The sequence below is a fragment of the Peromyscus californicus genome, unplaced genomic scaffold (assembly GCF_007827085.1).
Source record: "Peromyscus californicus insignis strain IS unplaced genomic scaffold, ASM782708v3 Scaffold_4__1_contigs__length_199733344, whole genome shotgun sequence".
Classification (NCBI taxonomy): Eukaryota; Metazoa; Chordata; class Mammalia; order Rodentia; family Cricetidae; genus Peromyscus; species Peromyscus californicus.
The window spans coordinates 59,582,644-59,598,070 of NW_026294562.1; the positions used below are offsets into that span (position 1 = coordinate 59,582,644).

The window sequence follows — 15,427 nt, forward strand, 5'->3', positions numbered from 1 at the left end:
GCTACCCGTTATGGGTGCTGAGATTCAAATTTAGGTCATCATGGCTCAGCAGCAAGTGCTCTCCAGCCCCTGTGCTATGTTTTATTTTATTTTGAGACAAGACCTTTCTTTAGCCCTGGCTGTCCTAGAACTCACAGAGATCCACCTGGCTCTGCTGTGTTTTAATTTGAGTTCATTGATGGCATGTGTTACCAAGCACCTTTTCATGACTGTTTTGGAGCTACTTTAAAGAACATTTTTTAAAATGTTGATCTCTTAGGGCTGGACAATGGCTCAGTGCTTAGGAGCACTGGATGCTCTTCCAGGTTCAATTACCCACACCCATATGGCAGCTCACAACTGTCTGTATCTCCAGTTCCAGGGCATCCATCGCCCTTAACATACATACATGCAGGCAAAACACCAATGCACATTAAAAGAAAAATGTGCATCTCCAGTTGTCCATTGCTGCTTGGAGCAATTACGTTTCTGTTCCTGTGATAAACCACCATGAACAAAAGCAACTTAAGGAAGGAGTTTGGGGGTGTGGTGCAGAGTGATGACTTATGTTTCCAGAAGGAAAGTCCATAATGATGGGGGAGGCATGGCAACAGGGAGCCAGAGCAGGAAGCTGAGAGAGCTAATTGGAAGTGGAGTGATTCTATAAACTCCTAAAGCCCACCCCCACTGATGAACTTCCACCTCCCCAAATGGCACCACCATCAGGGACCAAGTTTTCAAATACCTGTGTCTATGCGGGACATCCTCCTTCTAACCGCCACACTACTATACCAATTTGTTGAGTGATTTTTTTTTTAAATTATATTTTTATTTATTTGTCAGGGTGGGTGCACATCCCACTATATGAACAAGGAAGTCAGAGGACAACTTGCAGGAGTTGATTCTCTCCTTCCACCATGTGGGTCCCAGTGACTGAACTCAGGGCGTCGTCAGCCTTGGTAGCAAGTGCCCTTATCTGCTGAACCATCTCACCAACTCACGCTGAGTGGGTTTTCTTTCTTCTTTTTTAAAAATAAGGTTGGTTGTTTTATGTGTCAGTTTTGTGTTACTGTGACAAATTCCTGAGGGAACCGACCTATAAGGAGAAAAGTGCTAACGGCTCAGTTTCAGGAGTTTGAGTCTTAGTTGGCCCTGATGCTTTGGGTCTGGGGTGGGAGGTGGGGGTGGAGGATGCTGTTCATTTTGTGGCTCTTGGCTTTTTTGTTGTTTTTGTTTTTTGAGACAGGGTTTCCCTGTGTAGCCCGGGCTGTCCTGGAACTTATTCTGTAGACCAGGCTGGCCTCAAACTCAGAGATCGTCCTGCCTCTGTCTCCCGAGTGCTGGGATTAAAGGAGTGCACCACCACCTAGCATTTTGTGGCTATTGGAGAGCAGAGATGGGAAGGGACCACCCTAGTGACCTGACTTCTTCTAAGCTCCCGCTCCTGTTCTTCATATTCTGTCAGTGCTGAGAGGCGACCCTGTGGCCTCTTCTTGGATCCATGACGACAGCCCTGCCTGCACTGTGACCCTCACCAGTAGTCTTTAGTTAGTTTCTCTGCTTATCTGGAACAAGCTGATCGGAGCTGGCCAGATTTCCTTCTTCCAGGTATATTCTCTGCTCTGATGAAGCTCTGGCAGATTCCTCATTGGTTAAATAGCTCTCCTGAAGTCAGTGTCATAGGTCACTGTGTGTGGCTATACCAGAACACTTGAGTCTTGGTAAGCTATAAAGGACAGAAATCTATTCCTTATAATTCCTGAGCCTGGGAAGTTCAGGACCAAGGTATCCTCCATCATCCACTGTCAGGGGCAGAAGGGAAAGAGAGGGTGTGTGTGGGGAAGGCCACTTCTGACCCTTACACAGTGCACATTAATTTGTTTACCAAAGGCAGGTGACCTAAACCCCTGTTAGCCCCCCTTCTCACAGTGTCAGCACTGGCTGTGTCTGCAGCCTGGCTTCTGGGGGACATGAGGCCCAGGACAGTCAGGCAGGCAGGCTTTCTCTCCTCTTCAAAAACCTTCCATTGTACCACAGGCAACACAAGCCCATCTCTCTCAGTATCAAACATGAGAACCTGCTGGGGTTCCTCGAGGTAAAGCGTGATGACTGGTCCTCTGGGAGTTGTCCCTGGCGAGGCCACCAGCCTCTTTAATTCTCTGTCACCTGGCTGGCTCCATGGCTGTCAGCTCTGTATCCTCTCTGCTGAGCCCTGCTCTCCTGGCTGCTGTCACGACCTCACATTCCCTCTGGTTCCCTCTGGACGCCAGAGTCTGGAGCTTTTGTTTCTGTCTCATACCTGCTGTGTGGGTGGCGCAACACTTCATCCTTCCTGCAGGTCCTCACTGCTGGGGTTAGAGCTAAAATCCAGTCTTCTTTATCACTTCCATGTTTATACATTTTGAGGCCATCTGATTGTGGGTTTCAAGTTTTTGCTATGAGGTATTTTGTCTCCTGTCATTTGGAAGGCGACTTAGTCCCTAGAAATAACCAAGCCCACTGGCCTCTTTGCTGGATGGCCAGCATGGACTTGAAATCCTGTCTCTGCTCTCTCTCAGCTTCATGCCATTTTTCCCAGGCAGGCCAAATTCCTGAGCCTACCTCTGTCCCTCACTTAGTGACCTGTTTCTGGGACAGCTGTTTATCGAGGACTATGAGGGTCCAGCCCCTCGATAGTCCCCTCCCAGGGTCTGGGAAGAATCTACAACCAGCTGATAATTAATCTTTGTTGAAAAGAAATGAACCTATGTACACGAAACTCTTTGTCCATACACTTTATTATTCTGTGTCAGTTCTCTCTCTACAAGCTTCTATTCTCTTTTAGCTCCTTTCTTGCCTGATTTCTCTCTATATTCGTCTACTGCTCCCTCTAAGTTCTATCTTAATTCTCTCGTCTTAATTCTGCCTCATCTAGGTCCTTATCATCTCGTTCTTACCCAGCTAGTACTTCCCCATCTGACTCTTCCTCATCTTCCATCTCAACCCCCCCCCATTCTCTCTGGACAAAATCCTCCTTGTCCCTCTCTGTTCTCCATCTCTCTGGTCTCCCCAAGTCTCTCAGGAGTCCAGTTATAAACCCAAGCAATAGCAATCCCCTTGTTCGAGCAAGGTCACCAGGCTTAAATTCTATGGAGTCATAAAGGCAGGTAAGAATTTTCCTCAGGCAGTGACCACCAGGTTTCCAGTGTCAATGGAGGGGTGATAAGAATCACATAGAGGGGCAGTAGTTGTTAATTATCATTTGCAGTCCAAAAGGGAAGTGACTAATGAGTTAACTAAAGGCTAAATTCGGGTAATATCTAAGAAGAGGGATCTTATGTGCTCAACTGTAATCTTAAACGTGATTGGTAGAAAATGTTAAAAAATCTATAAGTTGCTAGGTCAATGGGAGAAAATAAAACTGTCTTCTTTTTTCCTTTGGCTCCCATCTGTCCAAGCTATCTGCCGTTTTTTCTGCAGGGTGGGGGAAGGTGTGCTCGGTTGCTAGGCAACCCGTGTACAGCTAAATGCCTCTGGTGATAGTTAAAGGGAGATCTGGAACTAGAGGTAAGATTTGAGATAGGAGGAAGTTAAGCTTAATTGGCACATCTGCCAGGCCTTCTCAAACAGGTAGTCTGGATGCTTAAGTCTGTTCTTAGAGGGTACAGAGGTATCTCTGATAAGGTACTTTCCTCCATCTGGGGATGGACCTGGCCGGATGCTGCCAATGACGATAATTACAGGGAAGCTTGAACTGGGGTTCTGGCTGAGCAGAGCTGTCAGCACAGAAAGTTATCTAAATATTCCTAGAAGTGGTTAGATAAGGAGTTAAAGGTCTATGAAGTTAATAAGACGGTAAGAAAGGAGGGTCCGAGCTGAATTGTGTAAAGCTATTAACATCCACCCGACCTGGGTGGTGTCTCCTTGTGAAATTTACCTTAAATCAGGAGACTAGCATGTGGACTGTTACTACTGTTAGTCATTGAAAGTGACTAAGGGAGATATCTGATTCCAGAGGAAGCCTTTCCTGAGGCTGTTCTCCAAATACCTTGAATGTGTATGTCCAGAGAGTGATCAGTCCACACTGTTAGCCCTTCTTAGGTAAAAATCAATTGGGAAAACTATGAAGGCACACATGATTTTCATAACAGAAGACAGCTGATATATATATAACAAGCCAAGTAACACCAAAAGCTTCTTGGAATTTGGCTTCCTCTGAAAGAATTCCTTGATCCCTTCAGGTAGTGACTTTGCCATAACCAGCTGAGTTCTTATGATATATTTCTGTGTCCCACAGCAGTACCCGTTTTTTTTGTTTAGTTAAAAAAAGGAGAATGAGGCCGGGCGGTGGTGGCGCACGCCTTTAATCCCAGCACTCGGGAGGCAGAGCCAGGTGGATCTCTGTGAGTTCGAGGCCAGCCTGGACTACCAAGTGAGTTCCAGGAAAAGGCGCAAAGCTACACAGAGAAACCCTGTCTCGAAAAACCAAAAAAAAAAAAAAAAAGGAGAATGTTTAATTCTCTCTAGGGCAGTGAATATGTAGATAAACTTAAATTTGAAGATGACTTGAAAATGATAAGTAATGATTAATATTGATAAAACTTAAATTTGGAGATGACTTGAAAATGATAAGTAATGATTAATATTGATATTTAATCAATATTGTATCAGTACTATATATATTTATAATCAATAGTTTATATAGATGACAGGCTGAAAATTAGTTTAACCATCTCTTAGGTATAGTTGTATATAGTTAGAACATCTCTGTCCTTGTAAGGGAGCAGAGAAGTAACATAAAAATCTATCATTAGCTAGTATAGCATAATATGGTCAAAAGTGTCTGAATACTATGATTGTGACTTGTCAAAAAGAAATGGTTAATCTTTGGTTAGTGGTATAAATTTGGTTAACCTGTATTTTAAGGAGGCATAGTTAAAGAGTTACCTGAGTTAGTCTGAGCACCTGTGGGACCAAGGCTGCAGCTGAAGCTTATCTAATTTAAATTTGTAATCAATGGAATATTAAACCACTAGTTATGAAAAAACAGTAATAACCTATGTCAGGGTATACATAGCAAGATTTACATACAGAACAATTGTCATAAATACATGAGGAGAATGTCTGGTAGTACATACAATTCAGGATCATGGACAGAATTTATACAATTAGTAATAGAACATTGTTTTAGGGCAGTTCAGTCCCTAGGCTGGAGAGTTCAGTTCAGAAAAAGGGGTGACAATGGGGCTGTAGAAGTCTCTCATGGTTATTTCCTGCTGATATGGGGTAAAGCTGTGAGAGTCTTGAGGCCCGGAATGCAGTGGAAATCCAGGAAGCTCAGGCTCTTTCAGGCTCTGTGAGACACGCAGTATAGCAGAGTTTTCTGTCTCATGGGCTGGAGGGCGTGATGCAGGGTTGAGCCGGACAGCACATCCGTGTGGGCTGGAGGGTGGAGTGCAGACCTGCAGCTAGACAGCATGTCCGTGGTCCAGAGGATGAAAATCTGTAACTCTTTAAATGATTAGAATTTCTGCTGGAAATAAATATATGTATTCATGGTAGAACATGCAGCCGAGGAGTTTTAAAGAGGAAACCTTTTCTCTTAGGTGTACCTATGGAATATTCAATGTGTGGTTAGCACATGAGAGAAGGGGATAGAAGGCCAGGGAGAGGGAAAGCTCCTCCCTGCCCCAGAGAAGAAAAAGAAATTTTGTAAGTGGGAGATAAAAACTGTAGTTAAGTTGCATTCCTCCCAGTCCTTCTTGGCTTGTGAGCATTGGCAAATTCTGATCTCCTAGAGCTTATAAGAACCTTCTTAATAGACAAAATCTTAGACATGTTAGCAGTATAACAGTGGCAAATTTTGTCAGAGCAAAATTATGAATCCTTGGAGTCTCAACAAAACATCAGGTGGCGCATGCCTTTAATCCCAGCACTTGGGAGGCAGAGCCAGGCGGATCTTTGTGAGTTCGAGGCCAGCCTGGTCTACGGAGCGAGATCCAGGAAAGGCGCAAAGCTACACAGAGAAACCCTGTCTCGAAAAACAAAAAAACAACAACAACAAAAATACATCAGGATAGCCAGAGAATGAAATCTGAAATGTATCATTTATATATATCTCAAGTCTCATTTGTCTTTGACAAAAATTAATAAAATACGTTTAGAACAGAATTATTACTTCTAATCATATTTCTGTAAGTTTTATATCATTGATGAACAGTTCAGCAAAAGGATCTGGAATTGTATCAATTTATTCATATTCAAAGCTCAGTATTTAAGAATCTAGAGGTAAATAACAGCCTGTAATGAGACTGTCGGCTAAGAGCAAGCGCCTTTGTCCTGTAGCTGTCTAGCCATTTGATGTGACCAGGCAGTCCAGGATTCATAAAGGCAGATCAATGTCCTGTGAAGACAAGTAAGCATATCCTCTTCCTGACATTATGAAAACACAGGACCTTTTCAAATACCAGTGAGAAGATCATAGAGGCTTAGGTGTCACTTTGTGGCTTGGCCTGGGGGTAATAAGGAATGCCTGTAGTGGGAGATGTGAAAAATTAACCACCGATTCTAAGAGCTCTTGGAGTATATGTAAGGCCGTTGTCTATATATGAGCTCTCGGTATTCCTAAAATTGAAAAGCAGTGAAATAAGTGGTGTATTACCTCTTATTTCATAACCATAAATCATAAGGATGTAAGCCTCGTGGGTGAGCTTCCATAGGGAGAGAATTTGTAATTGTTGGACAGACATAAGAAAAGGTGCTGGTATATCCTGTAGAGCTATCTGCCACTCTATAGACTCATAAGTTTCATAGTTTGATATAAATATAATATCTGTGCAATAAATGTATTGTAAGATATATGTATATACATATATATTATTAGGTTGGGGGACTATGAGGAAGCTATAATTGACAGTTAGTTCTGATAGTTAATCTGTATATATAAAATGAGGAACTTGGCTGGGCGGTGGTGGTGCATGCCTTTAATTCCAGCACTTGGGAGGCAGAGCCAGGCAGATCTTTGTGAGTTTGAGGCCAGCCTGGTCTATGGCGCGAGATCCAGGAAAGGTGCAAAGCTACACAGAGAAACCTGTCTCAAAAAACCAAAAAAAAAAAAAAAAAAAAGAGGAACTCTGCTCAATAAATGAGTCCTGGATAAACAGAACTCGCATTTCCTGCTCTGTATGTCAGCTTTGGCCTCCATCATGGCAGGGTGAGTAGGCAAGTTAAAGGTGAAATGCTTACAATCTTTAGGGTGAGGTGGTATGGTAAAGAAGCAATCTTGTACATCACTGATGATTGTTTGATTTCTGGGGATGGCCGTGGGAGATGGCAAACCAGGCTGTGAGATTCCCCCTTGGTTTTAATAAATTTTATTTAATTTCTTAAGGTCTTGTAACAGTCTATAAGCCTGATTTTTCTAAGTAGAAAATATTGGGGTGATTTAAGGGCTGGTGGGGGGCTTTGTATGCCCAATATTTAAGTTTTTCTTCCACCAGACAAGCAGCAATTACAATTCTCTCAGCATTTAAAGGTCATTGCTTAACCCAGATAGGAGCATCAGATTTACAAGTAATGGGGTCAACAGTGGACAGTGGCCCCTAGGATGAATTTTGATACCTTAGGCCTTGTCTTTCATTTAAAATTTCTGGAATAATGGGCTCAGTTATGCCTTGGGTTTGTTTATCCAAGTTCTTTTAAGTTTAAAACCCATCTGTAGCATTTGAGATGATATTAGTCCACAGCAGAGATTAATGGTACATCCATTAGTTACAGCATGTCTCTTCTCCATAGTGTGCTAGGTATGGAGGATGACATATAGGCAGAAAGAATATGCCATAATTTTATCTATTTGACCATCTTAATATTTTTGAGCTGTTAGCAATAATACTAGGTTGACCTAGGCCTATAAGAGACAAAGGAGTAATAGTCGTCTTAAGTACTTGGCCAATCTTTTCCTGAAATGTAAGAAATGTCCGTGCTTATGTCTAGCAAGTCAATTATTTTTTTTCCCCTCTCTTTTAAGTGTTTAGTTGGTTTGGAATATTTAATTTCCTGAACCCAGAAGGCCGTATCACTAGAATCCACACCAGCAGCTTCCTTAGGCACTGCCCTGCATGAATCTGAACTGTTTTTGTTGTACAATGATCTTAATCTCTCCAGAAAAGTCAGAATCGCACACCCCTGGGGCAACATTAATACCTTGTACAGCAGAGGAGCTACAACCTATATTTAGCCCCAGTGTACCTTCTGGGGAGGTCTGCAGACTCTTGTATTAAGGCATATAAGTCCATACCTAAAGCTTATATATCTCAGACCTCAATAGTAACTTTATCCATAGATCTAACTTAGGCTTACATCCTCACTATCTCTAGGTTATTTATTGAGATTCATGTATCATTTATAACATATCTAGATGTTCATATGTTCATATATATTCATATATATCCCAATAAATGGCAATTCATATCATGTTTTTTTAACCTTTGTAAACATTTTCTATCTCTAAACCTTTATATTCCTATAAAAACTTTATATCCAAAAGCATCTATATATTAAATTCATCAGGAAAAATAAGTGATTGATAATTGAGAATAGCAAATGTAAAGTGAATTTCTTTTAATAAAGGAACAGTAGAAGGTCATTTTGAAATTTGTTAGGTGAGCTATCTTTTACTTGAAATTGGATAGTAAGGCAAATTATCTTTAAACCTGATAAATGGAAATATAATCTAAATGATCTGAAAGCATAGTTTGGACAAAACCCTGGCAATAAGAGGTATGGCAGTTTTGTCCAAAGCTTAAACTTTTTAAATGTTAGGGGGCTAAGTAATGAAATGATTATATGAAATGTAGCATACTTAACATGTATATAAATATAATTTTGTATACATTAGAGAATTTGATCATTCATAAGATGATCAACCTTTAATTTGTATCCTAATAATTATCTCTTATAGCTTAAGTACAACTTATCCTTAACAGTTTACAGTTTAGGTCGGCCAATCAATCAATAAGTTTTATTTCTTAATTATCTTTAGTTAAAGTAAACATATTCTTAACAATTTATAAGTTAGTTGTCTTTATAAAGTTAGAACTTAGGTTTTATACCTGTCAGGTTTAGTCTTAAAAATATTGTTTGTGCTAAAGTTATTTTAATATAGAAACAGGAGTTCATATTTAAAAATATAGTATATAAGGAGAGTAACAATTTAATAAATCCTTTAAGGTGTATCATGAAATGAGACAAGCATAGTAAAAAACCCAAAATAAAACAGGAGATTTGTTTGTTTGTTTGTTTGTTTGCCAGTTTGTCCAGTCTGTATCAAGCCAGATATGTAGCTAGAGTTTTCCTGCCTGGCCCACAGTCAGGACAAATCTCTGACACCCGCCAGTCCCACAGCCATTCAGACCCAACCAAATAAACACAGAGACTTATATTGGTTACAAACTGTATGGCCGTGGCAGGCTTCTTGCTAACTGTTCTTACAGCTTAAATTAATCCATTTCTATTAATCTATACCTTGCCACATGGCTCGTGGCTTACCGGCATCTTCACATGCTGTTTGTCATGGTGGCAGCTGGCAGTGTCTCTGACTCAGCCTTCCACTTCCCAGCTTTATTCTCCTCCTTGTCCCGCCTATACTTCCTGCCTGGCCACGGGCCAATCAGTGATTTATTTATTGACCAATCAGCAACACATTTGACATACAGACCATCCCACAGCACTTCCCCTTTTCTTTTCTTAAAAAGGAAGGTTTTAACCTTTACACATCTCCAAAGTCAGCTCAAGCAACACAGATAGCCACCAGAAATGGCAAGGTAAGGAGAAGGGTGGAGACACAGACTGAAGTGAGCTGAGATGCAGATAGTAGATAGTTAGGTTCAGAGAGAAGGCGGATGTTTAGGATTCCAACCCCCAAACGTCTTAGGGGGTCTGATGAATCCATACAGGTCTTAGTAGGGCGTCCCCTAACCAGGACCTGTTTTTTTGCAATGGGTTAACTGAAGTTCTTGTACTTGCCCAAGATTTTTGTAAATTACCAAGAAATTAATAGTCAACTCAAAGAGGAAAGAGAGAGAGAGAAAGACACTTTTTTTTAGGAGACCTGCGAGTTGCCATAAGTTTTTAAACTGGCTCTGGCTGTGAAGCTTGCATTGTTATTTAAATGAAGGCTGCTAGAGTGCGCTCCTACTTAGCTGCTGGAGTGAGAAGTTTAGGGCTCAAGTTAGCCCTTTAGATTCCAATAGTTTTAGCAAAAAAAGGCTGTTTGTAGCAGGATGCTGCTGCTACTATGGAGAACTTAGTGAACTTCATTAGCTTTAGTTTACATCTCAGGAGCTCTGATAGTGTGATAATATTGTGTTACCTCCTTACAAGACCCTAAAGGAAATAACGGCAGGTTTCTCCCTGGTGTTGGTGTCCCTGGGATCTGCAGCATCCTTCGGTGAGGACTGATTGTAGCTGATACTCCAGAGGTCTCCAGAAATCGTACCTCTCAAGAGTTGAGAGTTGAGCCTCTAACTGGGCAACCCTCTGTGAAGCAAAACCTCTTTCCCTGGATATGCTCCAAACCTTACTTCCTATCAGTCCCTGAGTACCTAAACAGTTAAATCTGTTCATGGCGCCAGGTATCAAGGACTATGGGGGTCCATCCCCTCGATAGTCCCCTCCCAGGGTCTGGGAAGAATCTACAACCAGCTGATAATTAATCTTTGATGAAAAGAAATGAACCTATGTACACGAAACTCTTTGTCCATACACTTTATTATTCTGTGTCAGTTCTCTCTCTACAAGCTTCTATTCTCCTTTAGCTCCTTTCTTGCCTGATTTCTCTCTATATTCGTCTACTGCTCCCTCTAAGTTCTATCTTAATTCTCTCGTCTTAATTCTGCCTCATCTAGGTCCTTATCATCTCGTTCTTACCCAGCTAGTTCTTCCCCATCTGACTCTTCCTCATCTTCCATCTCAACCCCCCCCATTCTCTCTGGTCAAAATCCTCCTAATCCCTCTCCATTCTCTGTCTCTCCAGTCTCCCCAAGTCTCTCAGGAGTCCAGTTATAAACCCAAGCAATAGCAATTCCCTTGTTCGAGCAAGGTTACCAGGCTTAAATTCTATGGAGTCATAAAGGCAGGTAAGAATTTTCCTCAGGCAATGACCACCAGGTTTCCAGTGTCAATGGAGGGGTGATAAGAATCACATAGAGGGGCAGTAGTTGTTAATTATCATTTGCAGTCCAAAAGGGAAGTGACTAGAGTTAACTAAAGGCTAAATTCGGGTAATATCTAAGAAGAGGGATCTTATGTGCTCAACTGTAATTTTTTTTTTTTTTTTTTTAAGAACATCTGAATTTTTTAATCCTTCTTTACAGGTTACCTAGACCACTTTTGATTAAGGAAACTGTAGAAAGTAACTGCCACAAGCGGACGCCAGGTGGTGGCCTATGTCAATTTTCCACAGAGTCCTGCTTTGCGGGGTATCTGAGTACCGCTTGGGGCTCTGCTCAAACTTGCTGGAATCACTCATGGCAGATTTTAGTCCACAGGTCGCTTTTCCCCATATTTCTTTGTAAACTCTTCAGCATTTTTATAGAATTTTTTACGGTCCTTAGAGTATTCTTCAGCTAGGTCAGCCTGGAGTGGGTGCTCAGGCTGGGGGTCATTCACCAGTGCTATGAGGGACTGGATTACTTGGTCGGTCTTGGTGGCTGGCTTCTAGATTTCAGCACTAATTACCGGCAGACAAACCTGCCCCTTCTCATCAATGTTAGGGTGATAGATCTTGGTTTTATGGGTGGTTTGAATGGATACTCTGCTAGAAAGTTGATTTCAATTCTAAAGGCCCCCTTGTAGTAAGGAGGGTTGTTTTTCATCAGCTTCCTGCTGGCCGCTGGATCTGGTGCTGCTGCTTTCCCTCAACTGTAATCTTAAACGTGATTGGTAGAAAATGTTAAAAAAATCTATAAGTTGCTAGGTCAATGGGAGAAAATAAAACTGTCTTCTTTTTTCCTTTGGCTCCCATCTGTCCAAGCTATCTGCCGTTTTTTTTCTGCAGGGTGGGGGAAGGTGTGCTCGGTTGCTAGGCAACCCGTGTACAGCTAAATGCCTCTGGTGATAGTTAAAGGGAGATCTGGAACTAGAGGTAAGATTTGAGATAGGAGGAAGTTAAGCTTAATTGGCACATCCGCCAGGCCTTCTCAAATGGGTAGTCTGGATGCTTAAGTCTGTTCTTAGAGGGTACAGAGGTATCTCTGATAAGGTACTTTCCTCCATCTGGGGATGGACCTGGCCGGATGCTGCCAATGACGATAATTACAGGGAGGCTTGAACTGGGGTTCTGGCTGAGCAGAGCTGTCAGCACAGAAAGTTATCTAAATATTCCTAGAAGTGGTTAGATAAGGAGTTAAAAGTCTATGAAGTTAATAAGACGGTAAGAAAGGAGGGTCCGAGCTGAATTGTGTAAAGCTATTAACATCCACCCGACCTGGGTGGTGTCTCCTTGTGAAATTTACCTTAAATCAGGAGACTAGCATGTGGACTGTTATTACTGTTAGTCATTGAAAGTGGCTAAGGGAGATATCTGATTCCAGAGGAAGCCTTTCCTGAGGCTGTTCTCCAAATACCTTGAATGTGTATGTCCAGAGAGTGATCAGTCCACACTGTTAGCCCTTCTTAGGGAAAAGTCAATTGGGAAAACTATGAAGGCACACATGATTTTCATAACAGAAGACAGCTGATATATATATAACAAGCCAAGTAACACCAAAAGCTTCTTGGAATTTGGCTTCCTCTGAAAGAATTCCTTGATCCCTCCAGGTAGTGACTTTGCCATTACCAGCTGAGTTCTTATGCTATATTTCTGCAGCCCGCAGCAGCTGTTGAAATCTAACCTCCTGCTTTCTGTCTGCGGCGTGATCTCAGCCTGTCTACCTTAAATGTAGCCCAGGCTAACCTCAGTTCTCATTCCTTAGTCTCCCAAGTGCTGGAATTACAGTGTGAGGCCCAGTGTCTTGGTTTCTTTTGGCCTCTTATGTGGTTGCTGTGCTGTGGGCTTCCAAGTAATACAGGTCAGAACACAATGCTCCCTCCCAGCTCCCAGCCACACACACTGTGGTCTCTTGTTTTTCAAGCTTCTGTTAGGTGTCTCAGCCATCTGCACTCTTGCACCTCAGTCTCTTGTCACTGAAGTCAGATTCACTTTCATGAGTTCCTGAACATCCATTGGTCCTGTCACCTATAGCTGTTAAATGTAGGTTTCTGGGCTGGAGAAATGGCTTAGTGGTTAAGAGTAAATTTAGAGTTAAAGGCGTGCGCCACCACCTTTTATCCTAGCACTTGGGAGGCAGAGGCATGCGGATCTCTGTGAGTTTAAGGCCAGCCTGGTCTACAGAGCAAGTTCCAAGACAGGCTCCAAAGCTACACTGAGAAACCCTGTCTCAAAAAAAACAAAACAAACAAACAAACAAACAAAAAAAGAGTAAGCTTGGTTCCCAGCACCACACGGTGACTCACAACGACTTTAACTCAGCTCCAGGGCATCTGATGCCCGCTTCTGGCCCCTGTTTATACCTATACTCACATGGCAGGTGTATACATGTGAATAAAAATAAACCTTTTTTAAAAAGTGCATATTTCTGGTGTCCCCTAGAGCCCCTGCTGGCTGGGCTCAGTGGCCTGCCTTTCCAGAGCTCCCAAGAACTTGTCAATGTAGGCTTCAGGCCACATACTGGCTTTGGTGCCATGATCTTTGAATGGATGAACTTTTGATGGCACCCACTTTCCTGGGGATGGGCCACCCATGGAGCCAGCTTTCCCCTCGACAAGATGGAGTGTGACTAGCCTTTGAGTCTTCTCTGTTTGAGAGTTCTAATGGGAGGCCCAGCTGTTGACTGCTTAGAATAGTGTCCATTTTGGTATGGTCTCAGAGGGTTTGCAGGAGGTGCTCTTGGGTACACTTTTCTCCGAGCCCTAGGACTGGACTGCCCTACTTTCTGCCAGCTCCCGATGTCAGCAGGAACTGAGGACAGGATGCTGTCCTATAAATTATTTTCCTGTGTCTTCGGTCTAGCTCCTTCTAAAGACACTTTGGTGGCTTTCTGCTGTCTCATATGATGCCCAGGTATGCATGCAGTGCCAGCCTGCAAGCTGTCACCTGAGTTCTGAGAAGTCCTTTCGGTGTTTCCCTGGACTCCTGCTGCTTCCTTTCCTCCCTTGGGATTCCTGGCAGAGGCCCAGATCTGTCCCGCCCTTCTGGTCTCAGCCAATTTTAGGTGACTTCTAGTTGCAGTTGAACTTTCTTTTGGGCCAGCAGCTCAGAAATAATGACATGGAGACTTATTATTAATTATGGAAGCTTGGCCTTAGCTTAGGCTTTTCCCAAACTAGCTCTTTTTTTTTTTATTTGTTTGTTTTTGTTTTTGTTTTTTGAGACAGGGTTTCTCTGTGTAGTTTTTACGCCTGTCCTGGAACTCACTGTGTAGCCCAGACTGGCCTCGAACTCACAGAGATCCACCTGCCTCTGCCTCCCGAGTGATGGGATTACAGGCATGTGTCACCACCGCCCGGCTTAAAGTGAATTTTTTATTTTTTTAGATTTATTTATTTATTATGTATACAGTGTTCTGAATGTGTCCCTGCAGGCCAGAAGAGGGCACCAGATCTCATTACAGATGGTTATGAGCCACCATGTGGTTCCTGGGAATTGAACTCAGGACTATGGAAGAGCAGTCAGTGCTCTGAACCTCTGAGTCATCTCTCCAGCCCCCCAACTAGCTCTTACAACTTAAATTAACTTGTTTTTATTAATGTACGTTCTGCTATGTGGCTTGATTACCTCTCCTCTGTACCATGGGTCTAACTTCTTCACTGTCTCGCTGGTGTCTCTGCCTCTCTTCTCAGAGTCCTCTCTCTCTCTCTCCCCGGAGGTCCCGCCTAACTGCTTACTGCCTAGCTATTGGCCATTCAGCTCTTTATTAAACCAATCATAGGACATCTTGGTAAAGACACATCTTGACGGTGTAAACAAATACTGTGCAACATCAGGTCCCACTCACCACTTGTCTCCATCCCCTTGTCCTGTCCTCTGGAATGTTCAGTGGTTAGTAGACTTCATCTCCAAGTTTCTCTTGTTTCTGTGGTCACACCTGCCTGGACTATTTCCATATTTTCTTGTAGCTTGCTGTTGCTTGTTATCTGAAGGCTATATTTTTCTAGATGTAACACTTGTAAGACACTCACTATTTATCTGGAAACTCCTTCCTCTCTCCCTCCCTCTCTTCCTTCCCTCCCTCCCTCCCTCCCTCCCTCCCTCCCTCCCTCCCTCCCTCCCTCCCTCCCTTCTTCCCTCCTTCCTTTCTGTGTTGTTTTTTTGAGATAGGTTCTCTCTATAGTCCTGGCTATCCTAAAACTCACTCTGTAGACCAGGCTGGCCTCCACCTGACAGAGATCCTCCTGCCTCTGCCTCCCAAGT

At 42.7% G+C, this 15,427-nt stretch overlaps 1 protein-coding gene and 1 pseudogene across 4 annotated transcripts in view; one reads left to right on the top strand and one right to left on the bottom strand.

The window, feature by feature from the left end:
- Positions 1–15,427, top strand: part of Cars1 (cysteinyl-tRNA synthetase 1) — a 59,845-nt gene that overhangs the window by 22,838 nt on the left and 21,580 nt on the right. The window lies entirely within an intron of this gene.
- LOC128094554 (ubiquitin-conjugating enzyme E2 L3-like) lies at positions 11,242–14,807 on the bottom strand (annotated as a pseudogene).